The following is a 20,254-nucleotide window of genomic DNA, read 5'->3' as shown; positions in this document are numbered from 1 at the left end:
CTTCTAAGCAGTGATGGGGGAAGGGTCTTCCTGTCTCAGGCTCCCCTTCCATGTGGGCACACATGGCCCCTCACTCACCTGTATCATGCACTTCCCCCTCTTTTCTGGTTCAGCCATTCCTCCTAGAACATGTGGGGATGACTCCCATTCAGCAACAGGAAACAAAATTAAATAAATCAAAACAAAATCATCCCATAAAAAAACCAGCATTTTCGCCCATGAGTCCTCCAACTCCTGCCCCATCTCTATGACTTCTGTGTAGAACTCATCCTGACCCATCACCTCATCCACCATGTTGTCTTTATAGCAGATGGATAGAGGAACAGTTTTACAGTCCTTGATTTTAAGACAGATGTCCCAAAGCTTCCATGTCCCTATTTCCTGAATCTCAGAGACCACCTGCATTAGTTCTTCTAGCTGATTCTCTGATTACTGTTTCTGTGCCTCTAAGTAGCCTGCTTCTCAGACTCTTTCTCTGGTCTTCAGGTTTATGTGTCATCTTGACTGAATTGGCGCCTCTTTCACACTCTCTCATCTGCCCCATATTAATTATTTGATAATTTTGATGAGCTCAATGTGCAGTGTTTGCATGATTATGATCATGAAATGCTAGTCACAACTGAGCTTTTCATAGACTATGATTATGATTTCTTTCCTGAATCAACTTTTTATTTTCCCTGGAGTAAATAACTATCTTATACCATCATTTGCTCAGTTTCTACTGTGCTCCTTTAAACCCTTCCCCCACCCCATCCTATTGGGTAAATCTTCATGGACATATTTGAGCCAATCCAATCTTCTCCCATCTTCATGTCTGTGCAGCCGCCTGGCCTGCAGTCTTCAGCCCTGCCCCATGGGGAGGGGATGCCTACACCCCTGGTGTAGGGCTGACACCCAGACCCCCTGAAGCACCTACCAGGGGCACTTGACCTCTCTCCTGCTGGCTCCCTGTTGCTGGGATCCCACATGCTCCCCTTGTTTAGTTTTCTCCATCTTTTGTCCCTTGTTCCCTACTGGTGTCCCGTAGAAGGAAACATGGAAAGTAGAACAGAAACCCTCACATCTGAAGAGACTTTAGGCTGCCCTCACTCTGAGTCACATGGTGACGTGACAGAGACTTTGTGCTGGACAGAGTTGTCCTCAGGATTTGGGGGCCTTGTCTCGTGTCTTCCAGCCCATAGGCCTGTGTTGCCTCTTGGAGTCTTCAGGGTGTTTGCCCTTCCATCCTCCTTGTGACATTTCACTGTGATGTATCCTGGTGTGGGTCTCCTCTCCTCTAGGTAAGAATTTGGGTAGGTCTTTCCCTGTGAAATTGAAGAAATATTCCTGAAATTGTTTTTCATCATTTCCTATCTCCATTCTTTATAAAACAATTATTATTAACTTGTTGGAATCAGTTGATTAAGAAACAAAGAGGTCTTCTCTCCTGTTGCCATCACCCTCCTGATTGTATGGCTTTGGGGAAGGACAACTGTAATCATCCAGTGTATCCACTCAATTATTCATTTCTATGGTCATATTATTATTTCCCCACAGCTCTCTCCTGCTCTATGATTGTACAGCACTGTGTGGAGTTGTGTTTTTGCTTCATACCCATATGTCTGGTGCATCCTGTAGATGAGACTGATGCTAGTGGTAGGGGACCTGCTAGGTCTCCTGGATTCTGCTTTCATGATATCATGACCTTTCTCCACATAGCACTCATCTCAGGAGCGACTTACATTGCCTTCTGTCATTTTTGCTCCATGCCCATCTCCCACATGACTCTGCCAGTGTCCTGTGACCAGGGTGTCACTCTTGCTCTGCGCTGTAACTCCAGAGGCCAGCTGATCCTAAGCTCCTGGAGGCCTCGAGATATCCACTGGATGATGGACTTTAGTGTGATTTGAACAGCTGAGTCATATTGCTTGTTAATGTCCTCCTAGGCTCTGAGTCCAGCATCCTCCCATCACAGAACATTCTGGAACATTGGAACAGCTTGCTAGCATGGAGTGCACATCAAACCCCTTCTGAAGGATAGCTAACAGTAAAAGACAAGTCAGCAAGGCCTCTGAGAGCAAACTTTCTGGGCTGAACCCTGCCTCTACCACCTCCTTTTCTCCAAGTCTTCCCTTGCCTGTCTGTACAAAGGGATCCCCTATGGGGTGCCTCATGAGTTTTATTTCATGATGAAGTTTGACACTCTGTGTAAAACACATGATGATAATCCCCAAGACATGTTAAGTGTTCCACTATTTATACTCACAATTATCATATTGATTATAATACTTACATAAGTCTTATTCTTTGTTTTCTTAAACCACCATTCAAGAAACGTTCTTGAAAATATGCTTTCAAAAACATGTGTGATTAACTCCTTAGGATAATCTCCTAAAAGAATATGTATGTGTCACAATATAAGTGCATTTAAATTATGAAGATATTTTTCAAAAACACCCATTAAAAACTATATACCAGTGTTCACTCCCATCAACATTTATTTATTTTTTATTAAGATTTATTTATTTATTTGAGAGAGAGTATGAGTGGGTGGAGGGGCAGACAGAGAGAATCTCAAACAGATTCCCTGCTGAGTGCAGAGCCCTACTTAGGGCTGGATCTCATGACCCAAATGATCATGACCTAAGTCAGAATCACACATGAGTCTGTTAACTGACTGAGCCATCTAGGCGACCCTCCCATCAACTTTAGGATGGTGTGTTTTACTGACCCTTCTATGGGGCACTCTCATCAGTTACTTTCATCTGTGTCAAGTTCATATATTCTAAGTTCTATTCCCATTTCTTAGTGCACATTCTCATTTTTGTTTTTGTTTACTTATTACAATATACTTGTTTGATATTTCATTTCGTCCTTTCCAAATTGTCTTGTAATTATTTAATTCCTTTTTCTTTAATTTTCTCTTTTATTATGTGAGTACAGTTGACCCACAATATTCCATGCCTTTTAGGCGTACAACATAGTGATCTGCCATATAATCTAACAATTCCATTCTTGGGTATTTACCCAAAGTTATTGAAACACCAATTCTATAATTATGTTTTGAATAGGTTGTGCCTATTTTAAAATATGGAATTGAAGAGAGAAGAGCCAGCAGCCCCCAATAGCAGAAGCTGATCTGACACTGACAGTTGGACTCAGTGTTCAGAAGCTGGTGAATGTCCATTTGGCCATATTCCTCTCCTGTGGGACATAAGTCAGTCACCTCACAAAACATCAGCATCAGACAAGGACACTCTGAAACCACAACTTCACTTTGTGTCATTAGAGACAAAACAAGGCACTAAACAACCCACAGAATAACACACACCTCCCTGTGTCAGCCAGTGTGAGAAACTGCTGCTTCTTTACCATGACTGCTCTCTCCTCACTCTGGTCTGGCCTGCCTGGAGAGCGGACTCACCGAGATGCTCACCCACAGGATTTGTGTACACACCCTGACAACATGCAGTTGGGAGTGGACCCCACATCCATGGATCCTCTCCAAAACTCCCATCCAAAGCCCATGTCCCACAGGTTCTAACACCTTCATTAATTAAGATGTCCCATGGCCCCCAAAGGGGTGTGTTCTCTCTCACTGCAATAGGTAATAGATCCAACTTGAATGCTCACAGGTCCTCCTAGTGGTCTTGGGCTCAACAATATTGAACCATGTTACCCTTTTTCTGTGAATATTGTTTTTCTGTTTTTTACTTTGATCATGGACATGTGTTTGTATCTTTGTGAGTGTGTGGATCACATGCCGAAATTTCATGTTCTTCTTTATGGGTTTTCATCATTAGGCCATGCTTAGAGAATTCTTCATCCCACCCTTGTAAACATTTCATGTGTATTTTCCCCTCAGTGGAAATGAAGAGCAGAGGGTTTTGAAGGAGAAGGGAAATGTAGAGAATTGTCTGAATTTGGGTAAAAGTATGGGGAGGAGAACACATAAAGTTTCTAAGGTGGTGGAATCTAAGATGTCCATCTTCTGCTTTATGATTTTTACAAGTATGTACAGCACCTACGAGGTATCTGATATATGTGTGTTCAATAAATCCTCTCATTTGGGCTCAGTGAAGACTTATATGCCTGCTTATGTTTACCAGCTGAATGCAAACAACACCAAGACGACAGCCAAAGTAATAGAGACATCAGTTAGCTCCAGTAATGGGCTTTTTTCAACACTTATATGACCTTGATGTGATACATTATGTTTTGGTTAATGTCTGCACACTTTAGCTGTTATAATGCAAGTTAACTAAACTTTCATGCTGTCTCTTAAGGATATGTCTCAGACCAACATAGACAACTTCATAACTTCCATTTAAAGGCAAGTTTAATACACACACACCTATGAGTCACACAGTATCTTCTTTGAGGAGGATCCTGACAGCTAAGAGTGTTCTACGTACATACTGTCTGAATAGTAGCTATGAGCCATTTATGGCTACTTAAATTCCTACTAATTTAAAACAATTAAAAATGCAACTGCTCAGCACACCAGCCCCATTTCAAGTGCCACCTGCATCTCAGGAACCACATGTATCTTGTGGCCACCATATTGGACAGCGTGGATACAGAACAATTGCTTCCGCACAGACTGTAGTATTGGGTGGTACTGCTCTCCATACTTGGTGAGTCTCAAGTCAGATGCATGAGACACATGTAAAGTGAAAAGACCAACATGATTTCTCTTACAGATGACACCAGATTTCTGTCTGGGATTTGAACACATATGAAGCTGATATGTCACAAAATCAAAGTCGATTATGCCTGGGTCTGGTGCCTTCAGGGGCAAACTGTCCCCAGTTACAAAAGGGAAATCCCTGTCCTCTACTTCCCTTCCCAGACTGGGGACCCTCTTTGCCATCACATTTCCAGGAGGTGAGGTCTCTTCTAGATGCACTCAGGGGCTAAAGTCAGAGCTGAGTTTTCAGAGGCAGGAAATGCATCTCAGGGAAAAGGATTCTGCTGAGTGAGGAGGAGGCCAGGGCAGGGCCAGTGGGAGACTCTCCCAGGGTTATTCAGAGCAGCCGTTCTCAAAGTGTGTTCTGGGGAACACCTGAAGTCACTGAGGCCCTTTCACAGAATCCACAAAGTTAAACCTGTTATAACATCACTTAGACATTTTCACCATGTTGACACTCGCACTGAGGTAAAACTTAACAAGAATGGAGGTGATGGGTCCACAAGGCAATTGTTATTCTTCACCATTACTTGCTTTCATAAAAAAACAAAAACACTCTTTCGGCCAACTTTCTGATCCACCTTAACAGTCACATGAATATCTTGGCAGATGCTCTCAAGAGCAGTCACTATGCCTAGAACAGAGGCAAAAGTCAAGTCTTATTAGTCCATGCTCCAAAGTCATTGCCCAGTTTCTAACTGTGATGACGAAGCATGGTTTTGTTTTGTTTTGTTTTGTTTTCTGGTGCTTCCAACCATTTACTCATTTCTGTACCCAATATGTACAGTGCACTGACCTATGTGGGGCCTCCTAGGATTCCCCTGCAAAGCCATGGAAAGCACAAGACACACTGAAGGGAGATCCCCAAGCCCCAAAGAAAGGCATGAAACCCCACAGAGCTCTTCCCAGAAAATCTTCAACCTGACTGTGCCTTTCCAGAACAGTTTAGAGGGACACTGTAATTGGGCTGATGGGACCATAAATCTCAACTTCGTTTTCTATGTAACATATTTCACTTTTCCAGGTTAAAAGACAATTAAGTGATGAGGAACTAGAAACACCAAGGGTTCAAAGTCTCCATTAAGGGTGAAGACGTGGGGCAGCAGGTAACTGAGAGGACAGATCCACAGCCCATGGAGGGTGTCCGGAGGTGGTTGCTGGGCCGGAGCTTAAAGCCTGGGGGAGGCACCCGGTGCTCACCAACCCAAAATATGAAGCACGGTTACATTGGGAATTTGAAATCACTACTGATCACCGAGATGGAAACCTTTTTGGGAACCTCAAGGACAAGTTAAACACGTGTGGAGCAGTCAGCCCCAGATTTGATGTACAGGTCAAAGATCTACCAAAATGGCAGAAAAATCTTCCCTTCCCTCCAGTTTGGTTTCATTGAACTGACAACCTCAGCTGGCATCATGGACCCTGAATAAGCAAGACAAAAACACACACAAGGGAAAACCCTGAGACTCTTTTTCTAGGGATGTAATACATACATGTAAATAAAATGACTCAGTGGAAAACAAAAAGAAGCTAACATCACATTAAACATCCCAGTTGAATCATCAAAAATTATTATATTTACTAAATTATTCTCAAATCCATTTTTAAACATGTCTTACATGCAGTCTGCCACATCCCTAAGCTCCAAGGTAAATAATTTGTATGAAATTTGTATGAACTTAACTGATTAAGTGGTTTCATTTTTTTTTTTTCTCTACACAATGTCATTTTTACCTGAATGAATGAATGACATAGAAACTTGTATTATTTAGACTGGGCAATTTGACAGGCAGTTTCTGGAAAATGAACAGGAATGTATCCATTCATGAATCAACTCACACAGGACAGCTGAGAATACTTGTTTCCTTGATCAAATATAAGCTCTCAATTTTGGAAAACCTGTGATCCACCAACAAACCTGACAGGTTCTCACTACTGACAAATTTTTCTGTTGGGATTTGTGGTAATATTAAAACAAATGTGACTTTCCAATAATTCTTTTCAGTTTCAACACTGAAACACCTTTAAGATTTTACTGAAACAACACATTACTTTAAAAAAAAGTTCATGCGTTAGTACAAGATCCATTCAGTGCACAAGATGGACCTGTGGATTTTAATGTAAAAGAAAAGGAAATAGCCAATGTTACTGTTTAGGTGCCACTTCACCAATAACCTTAGAGAAAGTACAACTTGTGTAGTGTGAATATAGTATCAAAGCTGAATATCTGAAAAGGTTATGAAACCTACTGTTCTCCTATATCTGTGCAAGGCTGTAAATGTTTTTCATATACTTCACTCAAAACAATGCAATAAATGCAGAAGCAAATCTGAACATCTAGTGGTTCAGGTAGTTAAGAAAAAGATTTACAAAAATGCAAAGTATAACAAATCCAACTCTTCTCACTACCCTGTTGATTTGGGGGAACTAATTTTTCATAAAAACAGCATTGCTGTTTTCATGCCATGGGTTATTAATATGATTCTAAGTGAATTATTATTATTATTATTATTATTATTTGCACTTTCTTAGAGATACAGAGTGAGCAGAGAGGGGCTGAGGGAGGAGAGAGAGAATCTTAAGCGGGCTCCAAGGTCAGCCCTGAGACCGAGGTGTGGCTTGATCTCATCACCTGAAATAAGGAGTTGCTCCCTTAGCTGACTGAACCACCCATGCGCCCTGGTAAATTTTTTTAAACAGCCTTTTCCCTACTATGATCAATATTGATAGCTATAACCTACATTCACAAAATTATCCTTGGGGTCCTCAGTAATCTGTGAGACTGTAAAGATAACCTTCTAACAAATGTTTCAGAATCACTGACACAGCTCCTGGGCCATGACTCAAGGAGACAATGTGACAGAGAGCACCCCGAGCAGTAGGTGAGGGGTCAATGTAAAGGCCGAGGTCCCTGTACCTGCCTCTCAAGGTCTCAGGCCCTAGCACCCTGTGTGGGGCCTGGAAGCCCAATGCTGGGGAGTTCCCTTCACCGCGGGTTTCACTTCTCCCTCTCACAACCTGTGTCACCTCCTCTTGCCTGGATACTCGTGATGCGGTCCCAATTCGCACAACCATTGGGCGTCAAGTTTTCGTCGAAGTCAGTCAGCGGAACACCGGTTCCGGGTTCTGAAGTCCTTCCCAGACCCGCGGAGACCCAGTTGCTCCTCAGACCCTGAGGGTCTGGACCATGGGGTCCCCAGTCCTCCTCCTGCTCCTGTCGGGGGCGCTGGCCGTGACCGAGACCTGGGCGGGTGAGTGCGGGGCGAGAGAAAAGGGCTCTGCGGGACAGGAGCAAGGGGACGCCCGGGCGGGGACGCGGGACCCTTGAGGAAGGCGCCTCTCCGCCGCCCCAGACCCCAGCCCCCCGGCCCCACCCCTGCCTGTGCTCCCCCATCCCTCCCCGCCTCCGTCCTGCTCTCCCCCACTGGGTGCCCCTTCCCTTACCCTCCCGGCCGCCTCCACCTGGGCCCTGCGCGGGGAGGAGGGTCGGGCGGGGTCTCAGCCCTCCGCGCCCGCAGGCTCCCACTCCCTGAGGTATTTCCACACCGCGGTGTCCCGGCCCGGCCGCGGGGAGCCCCGCTTCATCTCCGTGGGCTACGTGGACGACACGCAGTTCGTGCGGTTCGACAGCGACTCTGCCAGTCGGAGGATGGAGCCGCGGGCGCCGTGGGTGGAGCAGGAGGGGCCGGAGTATTGGGACCGGCAGACCCGGAACCTCAAGGACACCGCACTGACTTTCCGAGTGAGCCTGAACACCCTGCGGGGCTACTACAACCAGAGCGAGGCCGGTGAGCGACAGGGCCCGGGTCCAGGTCACGACCCCCATCCCCACGTTCCTCCCAGGGCCTATCCGGGTGTCGGGGTCCGAGCGCCACCCTGAGGCTGCGGGACCCACGAGTACCCCTAACAGGGAACAACCGCGGGAACTTTTAGGCGGTTTTATTTTCTCTTTCGACTTTAACCCCCTGCCTGTCGGGGCGGGGCCAGGGTCTCACACCTTCCAGAGCATGTACGGCTGTGACGTGGGGCCCGACGGGCGCCGCCTCCGCGGGTACAGTCAGTTCGCCTACGACGGCGCGGATTACATCGCCCTGAACGAGGACCTGCGCTCCTGGACCGCGGCGGACACGGCGGCGCAGATCACCCGCCGCAAGTGGGAGGCGGCCGGTGCGGCAGAGCCGCTGGAGGAACTACCTGGAGGGCACGTGCGTGGAGTGGCTCCGCAGGTACCTGGAGAACGGGAAGGAGACGCTGCTGCGCGCAGATACCAGGGGCCGCGGGGCCTCCCTGATCTCCCCTCCCCTGGGGCTGGCTTCTCAGGAAGGGAAAATGGACTCAGTGGCAGAACACCGCCCTCCCACGGGTGGGGAGAGGGAGGTCCACCTGGGTGTTCAGGTTCCTACTCAAGACTGACTCAGCCAGAGGGCCGCTTTTCTCTAAAGGACAGTGGAGGAATCCAGTCTCTCCCAGGAGGCAGGTGGGGACCATCCCTGCAATAACCCATCAGCGGTTCCTTTGATCCTGGCAGCCACCCTGGGAACCATGGCATAACATTTTAAGGCCTTTTTCTCCAGGGAGAATATCTTTGGAGGTCCGACTGGGTGTTTTGAGTCATTCACCCCCCCCCCCCATTCAGGACCATTAGTGTGCTCTCCCCCTTAAACCTACACCCTCCTATCCTGGACGCTCTCCCTGAGTCTAGAACTTTCCAGGATTAGATGATCCCAAGGGCTGGGCTGGGGACTGGGTTTTGTGCTTCTTCTATCCGAACCAGTACCCAGTCCATCTCCAGATGGTCACGTGAATGCTGTTTCAGTGGCCTATAAAGGTAAACCCAAGTGTGGATTTTCTGATTCTCTTCCTCAGAACCCCCCAACACACAGGTGACCCACACCCCATCTCTGACCGTGATGTCATCCTGAGGTGCTGGGCCCTGGACTTCTACCCTGCGGAGATCACCCTGACCTGGCAGCGAGATGGAGAGGACCTGACCCAGGACACAGAGCTTGTGGAGACCAGGCCTGCAGGAGATGGAACCTTCCAGAAGTGGGTGGCTGTGGTGGTGCCTTCTGGAGAGGAGCAGACATACACATGCCATGTGCAGCATGAGGGATTGCCCAAGCCTGTCACCTTGAGATGGGGTAAGGAGGGTTTTGGGTAGAGCCTCTTCTCAGGGAAAGCAGAAGGCCTTCTGGAGAATTTCAGCAGGGCCAGGATACTTACCAGAGCTCTGGACCCCTCACCTTCTCTCCATTTCCAGAGCCACCTCCTCACACCATCCCCAGCACGTGGATCATTGCTATTCTGGGTCTCCTGGTGGTCACTGCAGTCATTGGAGCTGCAGTGATCCAGAGAAAGAAGTGCTCAGGTAAAGAATGGAGGGGGGGCAGGGGGAGCGGCAGGGGGGGCGCAGGGATCTCAGGTTTCTTGTCCTGTTGGGGGATTTCCTCCGTAGCAGACTGTCCTGCCTTCCTACTAGGAAGTACCATCCTCACAAATGGACTTGCCTATTCTGGAGCTGATCACGAACACTCACTCTGTAGCAAACACTTGTGAAAATGAAGGACACATTTTCATGTTGTTAATTCTGGTGATGGGGACCTCATGCCCAGCATTCACAGGACAGAGAGAGAAGTCCCTGCTGAGGACAGAGCTCCAGCAAGTCAGGTGACCCAGTGACTTCTCACCTCATTTTTCATGTTTTCTATTATGTCCTGGGTGTTCAGTTATGATTCTGGAAGTTCATTTAGAACCAGGACTGGGAGCTTCCTCTAGGATCTCATGTCCCAGCCATGTCCCAGGCCTCTGACATGATATTTTTTCCCCACAGGAGAAAAAGGACCGGGCTACTCTCATGCTGTACGTAAGTATGGAGGGGTGATCCCTGAGACCCTGAGATAGTGTAGACAGGACCCCATGGGGAGCTCACACACCCCATAGCTCCTCCTTTAATCTCTCCTGTGGGCTCTGACCATGTCCTGTTTGTTCTCCCCTAGGTGATGACAGTGCCCAGGGCTCTGATGTGTCTCTCACAGCTGCTGAAGGTGAGACCCTGGAGACCCTGACATGGGAAAGGGTTGGGGCACTAGGGACACTTTGCGCATGAGGGGGGCTGCTGAGATGTCCCCACTTATGGGACTGACCTCAATTTGTACATGATTTTTTTCACAGTGTGAGACCAGTTGCCTTATGGGGGCTAAGAGATGGAAGATTTCTTCACACCCCCACTTGGTGACATCAGCAACCCCTGACTTCTCTTTGTGCAGAAGATGTCAGAATGTGTCTGTGTTCCTTTGAGCATATGTGAGGACATGAGGAGATTTGCCCACCAGACCCCTCCCTATTCTGATTTTATTCTCCTTTCTGATGTGCTTTCCGGTTCGAGCAGAGGCAGGGCTGGACCATCTCCATCCCTGTCTTTATTTCATGTTGGGCTGAGTACAAATGACTTATTTCTGTATTGAAAATAAGAATCCAGACATGAGTTGTGTTTCCTAATTCTTCCATATGGGGTTGATTAGGTAATAAAAGAGGAGATTTGTAAAATTGAGACAGCAAATAAATGGAAGCACTGAGAACCTTCTAGAATCCATGCATTTACTGTGCTAAGTCTGTTGCAGGTGGGGTCAGAAGGCTGTGAGGAGACCAGTGGGCATGGGTCCTATGCCCAGTGTGAGCTCAATGCATCATGGGGGGGACGTGCTCACTCCTCAGCTTGGTCATCTCTCTGTTCTGTGTTTTTTGCCCTTGTGTGGAAACTTGTATCACTAGGAGCTGTGATCACAGGGACTTGGATATCACCTGTCACTGGGACCTTGTGCAGCAAGAGCTTCCTGTGACTGGGTCAGCCTCACCTCGGTCCTGGGTTGGGTCATAGCTTCCATTCCGGGGTGGGCTTTTTTCATTGTTTCTCTTGAGCATCAGGCCAGTTCTTGCTGTTGTGTACCAGTCCTTTTCCCATTTTCCCTGAGTGACCCTGTCAGTTATAGCAGCAGGTGTCCTTTGGGCTGTGTTCCCACAGGCCTAGGTTGTCCCTGGCGCACAGGAGTTTCTGTAGTATGGAGAGATGAACTTTCAGATTCATCCATCTCTTCCCCACAATCTGTATGTGTTTTCTAGATTATTCTCAGGATTCTGGAGATAGAGGAGGAATCTGAAAGTTTCTCAGCCTTAATAAACATCAGTTAGTTTCTCTCTTCAGCTGCTCTGCCCTCTCTTCCCTACCTTTAGTTCAATGATCCTAGTGCTGGCTTGGAGCCAAATTCATGAATTTATAAAGCAGAGTCTAATGTAGATCTCTTTGTGGTTGGAGAAAAAGATCCATAAAGCCTGAGTACAGTGTTTCTGGAGAGAGAACTCTGTGTGCTGTGCTGTGCAGGAGAGATGGTGTGGGGGGAGGGGCTGAGCAGAGAGAGGGAGGGGAGAGTGACAGCACTGATGGGGAGGTGGGTGCACGTGGGGCAGGAGCTGCCTCAGAACAGCTATGCCTGAGACTTATCTAGAAGAAGGACTCCTCTAGCTGCTCATTCATTCAACTGATAATTGTGTGCCACATACAGGACATGCTATGTTTACATCTGCGCACCTGAGTGAGACTAAGAAGAAAGAAAATGTGCTGGTCTTATGGAGAGTATCTTCTAGTGTAAAGGGCAGATTGCACATGACCGTCGAACAACGTGGGGACTGGGGCAGTGACCCCTCCCCAAGAAGTCAGGAATGCAAATATAGCTTTTGACTCCCTCAGCATAACTAATAGCCTACTGTTGCTGGAAGCCTCATTGATAATATGAAGAGTCACTTAACACATGTTTATGTTACATGTAGGAAACAGTCTTCTAACAATGAATGCTGCAAAAATTAGAAATCACAAAGAAGAGAAAATGCATGGATAGTACCTACTGTAAAAAAGTCCGCACATAGGTGCACATGCACCGTGCAACCAGTGTCATTCGGAGGTGAACTGTGTATTATGTAAGTGCAGTAATAAGGGAACTGTTTAGGTTGGAAGTTGGCAGGTGCTGTGAGGAAGAAGACCCAATTAGCACCTGTGCAGGGATGGGGACGATGGCTTTTTTTACTCCAGGGATCAGGGGAGCCAGGTCACCCAGAAGGTGACCTCATCATGGAAGTCTGAGGATATTAGAAGGCTTTTGAGTTTTCTCTGAGTGAGGAGTGGAGTTACCAGAATGAACATATCAATGGGATTGACTTTCTAAGCAGCACCTGATTGCTGCTGTGAGAATCAAGAGGTGCAGCGTGAGTGACCAGTGGGGACAATGTAGGAAACCAGTGCTGTGAGCCAGGAGGGTGATGTGGGATGTACATCTGGGGTTTGAGAAGGGAAGATAGAGGAAGTGGTTGGGTGCTGGATATTCACAGATGGACTTTGCAGCATTTCCCAACCACCAAATCTGGGTGGTGAGTAGGAGGAATCAAGGAGGGCATCCAGTATTTCAGACTGCAAGTAGAAATGTGGAGTGCCTTCCTTGGATATGGGGAAGAATCTTGAAGCAGGACATTGGGGGAAGCAGCATCACAGAAACCAGTTTGGGCATGTGGAATCTGAGATGTCCAGTAGAAATGCAGTGAGGTTGGCAGTTGGATACAGAGTGCAGGGCAGGAGAAATATCCCGATTGGAGAAATGGACTTGGGAGGTGACAGCATATACATGATGTTTAGAGTCTTCAGCAGAGATGAGGTCACCAAAGGGTTGAGGGCCATAGAAGAGAAAGAAACAGGACCAAACCCTGGACTCCTCCGGGCTAAGCAGGCTGATCAGAGTGCACACCCAGAGTGCACTGCACAGTGGTTCTGTGTCTAGAAGGCACAGAGACCAGGGAGACCCAGCCTTCAGTGGGCACAGGAATTTCCTGGACTGCGAAAATCTAGACAGTTTGGGGTAGAGCACAAGATGCTGGGTTGATAGCAAGGTCAGTGCTGCTGCTGCTGGTTTTCAGATCCCACATGGAGTAGTGAGCACAGGAAGCAGAATCCCCACATGGCCCTGCATCAGCCTCTCCAGTAGGGCTTATCATGCCAGTGATACCTGGACCCACATCCAACATTCTAAGCTGAGGGGGGCTGGCGTGAGTCCTGAGTATTTGGTAACAAAGCCACAGGCAATCTTGTGACTCCACCACATAGAGAAGCACTGAAGTCATTGATGAGAGCCCTCGTTGTGGGAAGGGATTTTGTTTCTTTGTGGACGTCTGGGTGTCCCACTCTTGGTTTCAGCTCAGGTCATGACCTCGGGGTCATGAGAACTGGCCCACATTTGGCGCTGCACCCAGAACAGAGTCTGCTTGAAATGTCTTCTCTCTCCCTCTACCCCTCCCTGCCTCTCTTATGCATGCTCTCTCTCTCTTTCTGTCTCAAATAAATAAATAAAATCTTCAGATGTCTTTTTGTAGGAAGAAAAGTGCAAGACATGCTGGGAGCTGCATTTTTTTCTTTCCTGTGGGGCACAGCCAGGTTGCAGACTGAGGAAATTTTCATCTCAACATAAAAGGTCTGAGTTACCGAGAGCGTAGATCTTAAATGTCTGCATCACACAAAAGGAAATGGTAACTACGTGACATGATGCACGTGTTAGCTAATGTTATGGTTGTAATCACTGTGCAGTACAGAAATGTATCGATCAGCAGGTTGTACCCTAAACTCACACAATGGTGTATGTCAATCATATCTTTATAAGGTTGTTAAAGATGTCTGAAATCTTGCTCTTGGAAACTCTTCCCCATGTGGGTTTCTGACTCCTTGTGATACAAACATACAGTTACAGAGAGACTTAGGGAAGAGAGAGAATATATGGGACCTTTTTTATTTCCAGGGAAGCCACAATACAGGCTTAAGACTACACAGCCAGAAGCTGAATCCACATTGGACCCTGGATGGAGACCCATAGACAACCAGCTCCTGCTACTGGGTATGGACACCACTGACTCTCCTGACAGAGGCCACAGGACCCTGCGGCTGGGACTGCTATGCTGCATGATATGACTGTGACACTCCTCAAACCCCCTGTGCCTAATGCATGGATACTGGCCCAGTGTGCCTGTCACATGTCTGGAGTCAGAGTCTGGCATGTGACTGTTGAAGTTTCATGTCATGTCCAAGTGCTGGACTGTTTGGCAATATAGTTTCTCCTCTCTGTGGATGGAGGTGTCTGTGCCCCCAATAAGATTATTGATGTCTGGCATTCCTGCACATGGCAAGAGAGGTACCAGTTTTGGGAATAGACATTGGGAGCCAGGAATGGAAAAGAATGACAAATTTCCACATTTGGAGCCATGATCTGAGACTAGGACTTGATCTGGACACTGCAGGCACTCAAGACTGCTTGGATGAGGAGTGACCCATAAATAAATTCATCTTTCAACTTATTGATGGTTGTTATGGGCCCAAGTTTGTCCATTCCAGTCCCTACTCACAGATGAGTGGAGTAGCATTGTTGGGTCATGAAGTGATTGCTCAACATGTCATCTTCATCCTTTGTCTCTTCCTGGGATTAAAAACTCAGATCTATGTCACTTCAGATGATCCTCATATACACACTGGCATTTGATGTTTCTTTCTATATATACATATTTCTGGGGAGAGTATCCATAATTTCATCAGGTTTATGTGACCTCCACAAAAGTCTGAAAACCATTCCCGTGTAGACACTGACTATTTCATCTCTGGTCCACGAACAGCTAATGATCACAGTGTCTCAGCAGATCCAATGACGTGATATTCATCCTCATTTTTGTTTAGAAATAACCAGTCTCAGACAGGAGAAGTTAGAAATTTCTGACTTATACTCGCTTTCAACTTCCTTTTTTTTTTTTTTAAAGATTTTATTTATTTGTCAGAGGGAGAGAGGAAGAGAGAGTGAGCACAGGCAGACAGAATGGCAGACAGAATGGCAGGCAGAGGCAGAGGGAGAAGCAGGTTCCCTGCCGAGCAAGGAGCCCGATGTGGGACTTGATCCCAGGATGCTGGGATCATGACCTGAGCCAAAGGCAGCTGCTTAACCAACTGAGCCACCCAGGCGTCCCTCACTTTCAACTTCTGTGTGTACTTTCTGTGGGCTGAGTAACACTTCCCTGACCAGGGCTGGCTCACAGGAGACACAGATCACCATTGGTTTAGGTGACTTACACTTTAGCACCGACTCGGGTGCCTAAAAAAGAGCAGAAATGAAAAATACTTACTGAGGATTCCATTTCCACCTATGCAGTAGACCAAGGTTTAAGGCTGCCCCCTCTCCATGTGAGGTGACGAGAACTGGTGTTATATGCAACTGATTAACTATTGAACTCTACATATGAAACTAATGATGTACTCTGTTGGCTAATTGAATTTAAATAAAAAAATTTTTTAAGAAATAAAGCTGCCCGTTTTCCCAAAAATGGAAATGATAGAAAAAACATAAAATCATCCACAAGTGTAGAACAATCAAGAGAAATATCAATTAGCCCAAAATTTAAATATGGGCTATAAGCCCCAGAGAATAGTTGTTCTGATCTGTGGAGTATTTTTCAAATCTAGAAAATCTTAGCTTGGCTTCTCAAGCTCAGGAGCTTCATAGAGAGGAGACAACGCCCAGAGCTGCTCCATGTGAGCAGCAGAAAAAAATCCTCTCCCTGAAAAATCTGGCAACCTAAGATTCACATCCTCAGAACAGGGTGATACAATCAAATCTGTTCTATTTTCAAGTCCAAGAGCATTCTGAGGAAATTTGCCTTTGAGTCAGGAAAAAGTGAGCAAACATCTATTTCAAAAATTTGCAGACACAGACGAACCCGTCTGTGATTTGTAGTCCAAATTTGCTTTCCAATTGGCCGTTGGGACAAAATAACTTCATGTCATCAGCTTAATTCATAATTGTCCTGAATTGGTGATACCCCAAAATTTTAAGAAACAAATTTCTCTAGAAAAATCTCTATTTAACTTACGTGTCAAAAAACTTACACAGAAAATTGCACAGAGAAAAAAAAAAAGCAACTCATAGAAAGAAATTAAAGTTAAAATGAAAAAAAAAAAAAAACTGTGACTAAGTAACTTTAGAATAATTGAGTAGCAGGGGAGGAGTCAAGATGGCGGAGAAGTAGCAAGCTGAGACTGCTTCAGCTAGCCGGAGATCAGCTAGATAGCTTATCTAAAGATTGCAAACACCTGAAAATCCATCGGCAGACCGAAGAGAAGAAGAACAGCAATTCTGGAAACAGAAAAACAACCACTTTCTGAAAGGTAGGACCGGCGGAGAAGTGAATCCAAAGCGACGGGAAGATAGACCCCGGGGGGAGGGGCCGGCTCCCGGCAAGCGGCGGAGCAACCGCGCACAAAATCAGGACTTTTAAAAGTCTGTTCCGCTGAGGGACATCAGTCCAGAGGCTAAACCGGGGCGAAGCCCACGCGGGGTCAGCGTGGCCTCAGGTCCCGCAGGGTCACAGAAGGATCGGGGGTGTCTGAGTGTCGCAGAGCTTGCGGGTATTGGAACGGGAAAGCCGGCTACAGAGACAGAGCCGACAGTAAGCTCACAGCTCGGGGTTACCTTGAACCGGTCGCAGGCTCGGTGAGCTCGGAGCGCGGCCGGAGGTCAGGCAGACGGGAATAACTGGGCGCTGTTCTCTGAGGGCGCACTGAGGAGTGGGTCCCTGGGCTCTCGGCTCCTCCGGGCCGGAGACCAGGAGGCCGCCATTTGTGTTTCCGTCCTCCGGAACTCTACGGAAAGCGCTCAGGGAACAAAAGCTCCTGAAAGCAAACCCGAGCGGATTACTCACCCCGGCCCCGGGTAAGGGCGGTGTAATTCCGCCTGGGGCAAAGACACTTGAGAATCACTACAACAGGCCCCTCCCCCAGAAGATCAACAAGAAATCCAGCCGAGACCAAGTTCACCTACCAAGGAGTGCGGTTTCAATACCAAGGAGAGCAGCAGAATTCCAGAGGAGGAGAAAGCAAAGCACGGAACTCATGGCTTTTTTCCTGTGATTTTTTTTTTTTTTTTGTCTTGCAGTTAATTTAATTTTTTCTTTTTCATTTTTTTTTTCTTTTTTTCTTTTTCTTCTCGCCTTCGGGTAAAATTTTTTTTTTTTAACTGTTACCTTTTTCTTTTTTAACGATTTTTTACTAGTTAATCTAATATATATATTTTTTCTTTTTTACATTTTTCTCAGGTGTTTTCTTTTTTTAAAAAAAATTTTTTTCTTTTCTTTTTTTTTTCTTTCTTCCTTTTTGAACCTCTTTTTATCCCCTTTCTCCCCACTCACGATTTTGGATCTCTTCTAATTTAGCTAAAGCATATTTTTCTGGGGTTGTTGCCACCCTTTTAGTATTTTACTTGCCCCTTCATTTACTCTTATCTGGCCAAAATGACAAGACGTAAAAATTCAACGCAAAAAAAAGAACAAGAGGCAGTACCAAAGGCTAGGGACCTAATCAATACAGACATCGGTAATATGTCAGATCTAGAGTTCAGAATGACAATTCTCAAGGTTCTAGCCGGGCTCGAAAAAGGCATGGAAGATATTAGAGAAACCCTCTCGAGAGATATAAAAGCCCTTTCTGGAGAAATAAAAGAACTAAAATCTAACCAAGTTGAAATCAAAAAAGCTATTAATGAGGTGCAATCAAAAATGGAGGCTCTAACTGCTAGGATAAATGAGGCAGAAGAAAGAATTAGTGATATAGAAGACCAAATGACAGAGAATAAAGAAGCTGAGCAAAAGAGGGACAAACAGCTACTGGACCACGAGGGGAGAATTCGAGAATTAAGTGACACCATAAGACGAAACAACATTAGAATAATTGGGATTCCAGAAGAAGAAGAAAGAGAGAGGGGAGCAGAAGGTATACTGGAGAGAATTATTGGGGAGAATTTCCCCAATATGGCAAAGGGAACGAGCATCAAAATTCAGGAGGTTCAGAGAACGCCCCTCAAAATCAATAAGAATAGGCCCACACCCCGTCACCTAATAGTAAAATTTACAAGTCTCAGTGACAAAGAGAAAATCCTGAAAGCAGCCCGGGAAAAGAAGTCTGTAACATACAATGGTAAAAATATTAGATTGGCAGCTGACTTATCCACAGAGACCTGGCAGGCCAGAAAGAGCTGGCATGATATTTTTAGAGTACTAAACGAGAAAAACATGCAGCCCAGAATACTATATCCAGCTAGGCTATCATTGAAAATAGAAGGAGAGATTAAAAGCTTCCAGGACAAACAACAACTGAAAGAATTTGCAAATACCAAACCAGCTCTACAGGAAATATTGAAAGGGGTCCTCTAAGCAAAGAGAGAGCCTACAAGTGGTAGATCAGAAAGGAAGAGAGACCATATACAATAACAGTCACCTTACAGGCAATACAATGGCACTAAATTCATATCTCTCAATAGTTACCCTAAATGTGAATGGGCTAAATGCCCCTGTCAAAAGACACAGGGTATCAGAATGGATAAAAAACCAAAACCCATCTATATGTTGCCTCCAAGAAACTCATTTTAAACCCGAAGACACCTCCAGATTTAAAGTGAGGGGGTGGAAAAGAATTTACCATGCTAATGGACATCAGAAGAAAGCAGGAGTGGCAATCCTTATATCAGATCAATTAGATTTTAAGCCAAAGACTATAATAAGAGATGAGGAAGGACACTATATCATACTCAAAGGGTCTGTCCAACAAGAAGATTTAACAATTTTAAATATCTATGCCCCCAACGTGGGAGCAGCCAACTATATAAACCAATTAATAACAAAATCAAAGAAACACATCAACAACAATACAATAATAGTAGGGGACTTTAACACTCCCCTCACTGAAATGGACAGGTCATCCAAGCAAAAGATCAGCAAGGAAATAAAGGCCTTAAACGACACACTGGACCAGATGGACATCACAGATATATTCAGAACATTTCATCCCAAAGCAACAGAATACACATTCTTCTCTAGTGCACATGGAACATTCTCTAGAATAGATCACATCCTCGGTCCTAAATCAGGACTCAACCGGTATCAAAAGATTGGGATCATTCCCTGCATATTTTCAGACCACAATGCTCTAAAGCTAGAACTCAACCACAAAAGGAAGTTTGGAAAGAACCCAAATACATGGAGACTAAACAGTATCCTTCTAAAGAATGAATGGGTCAACCGGGAAATTAAAGAAGAATTGAAAAAAATCATGGAAACAAATGATAATGAAAATACAACGGTTCAAAATCTGTGGGACACAATAAAGGCAGTCCTGAGAGGAAAATATATAGCGGTACAAGCCTTTCTCAAGAAACAAGAAAGGTCTCAGGTACACAACCTAACCCTACACCTAAAGGAGCTGGAGAAAGAACAAGAAAGAAACCCTAAGCCCAGCAGGAGAAGAGAAATCATAAAGATCAGAGCAGAAATCAATGAAATAGAAACCAAAAAAACAATAGAAAAAATCAACGAAAGTAGGAGCTGGTTCTTTGAAAGAATTAATAAAATTGATAAACCCCTGGCCCGACTTATCAAAAAGAAAAGAGAAAGGACCCAAATAAATAAAATCATGAATGAAAGAGGAGAGATCACAACTAACACCAAAGAAATACAAACTATTATAAG

General features: G+C 45.6%; 3 long non-coding RNA genes and 1 pseudogene across 5 annotated transcripts in view; 3 read left to right on the top strand and 1 right to left on the bottom strand.

Moving 5' to 3' along the window:
* LOC309865896 lies at positions 1–7,839 on the bottom strand. Of its 2 annotated transcripts, none has more exons than XR_014312302.1 (3): positions 7,707–7,839; positions 1,090–1,304; positions 1–122 (listed from the first exon to the last, which is right to left on the bottom strand). It is a non-coding gene; the product is annotated as an uncharacterized lncRNA (long non-coding RNA). The 2 variants fall into 2 exon arrangements; XR_014312303.1 differs by lacking the exon at positions 7,707–7,839 and adding an exon at positions 1,722–2,235.
* Positions 1–20,254, top strand: part of LOC309865906 — a 76,008-nt gene that overhangs the window by 46,342 nt on the left and 9,412 nt on the right. The window lies entirely within an intron of this gene.
* Positions 7,746–11,257, top strand: LOC309865888 (DLA class I histocompatibility antigen, A9/A9 alpha chain-like; annotated as a pseudogene). Its single transcript, XR_014316690.1, has 8 exons — positions 7,746–7,920; positions 8,188–8,457; positions 8,657–8,933; positions 9,536–9,810; positions 9,930–10,037; positions 10,500–10,532; positions 10,666–10,713; positions 10,841–11,257. The product of XR_014316690.1 is annotated as a DLA class I histocompatibility antigen, A9/A9 alpha chain-like (transcript).
* LOC309865903 lies at positions 12,092–15,221 on the top strand. Its single transcript, XR_014312311.1, has 2 exons — positions 12,092–12,299; positions 14,500–15,221. It is a non-coding gene; the product is annotated as an uncharacterized lncRNA (long non-coding RNA).

This window comes from Mustela nivalis, assembly GCF_964662115.1.
Source record: "Mustela nivalis genome assembly, chromosome: 5".
In the NCBI taxonomy this organism is placed as follows: domain Eukaryota; kingdom Metazoa; phylum Chordata; class Mammalia; order Carnivora; family Mustelidae; genus Mustela; species Mustela nivalis.
This window is presented reverse-complemented; position numbering and strand designations above follow the sequence as displayed.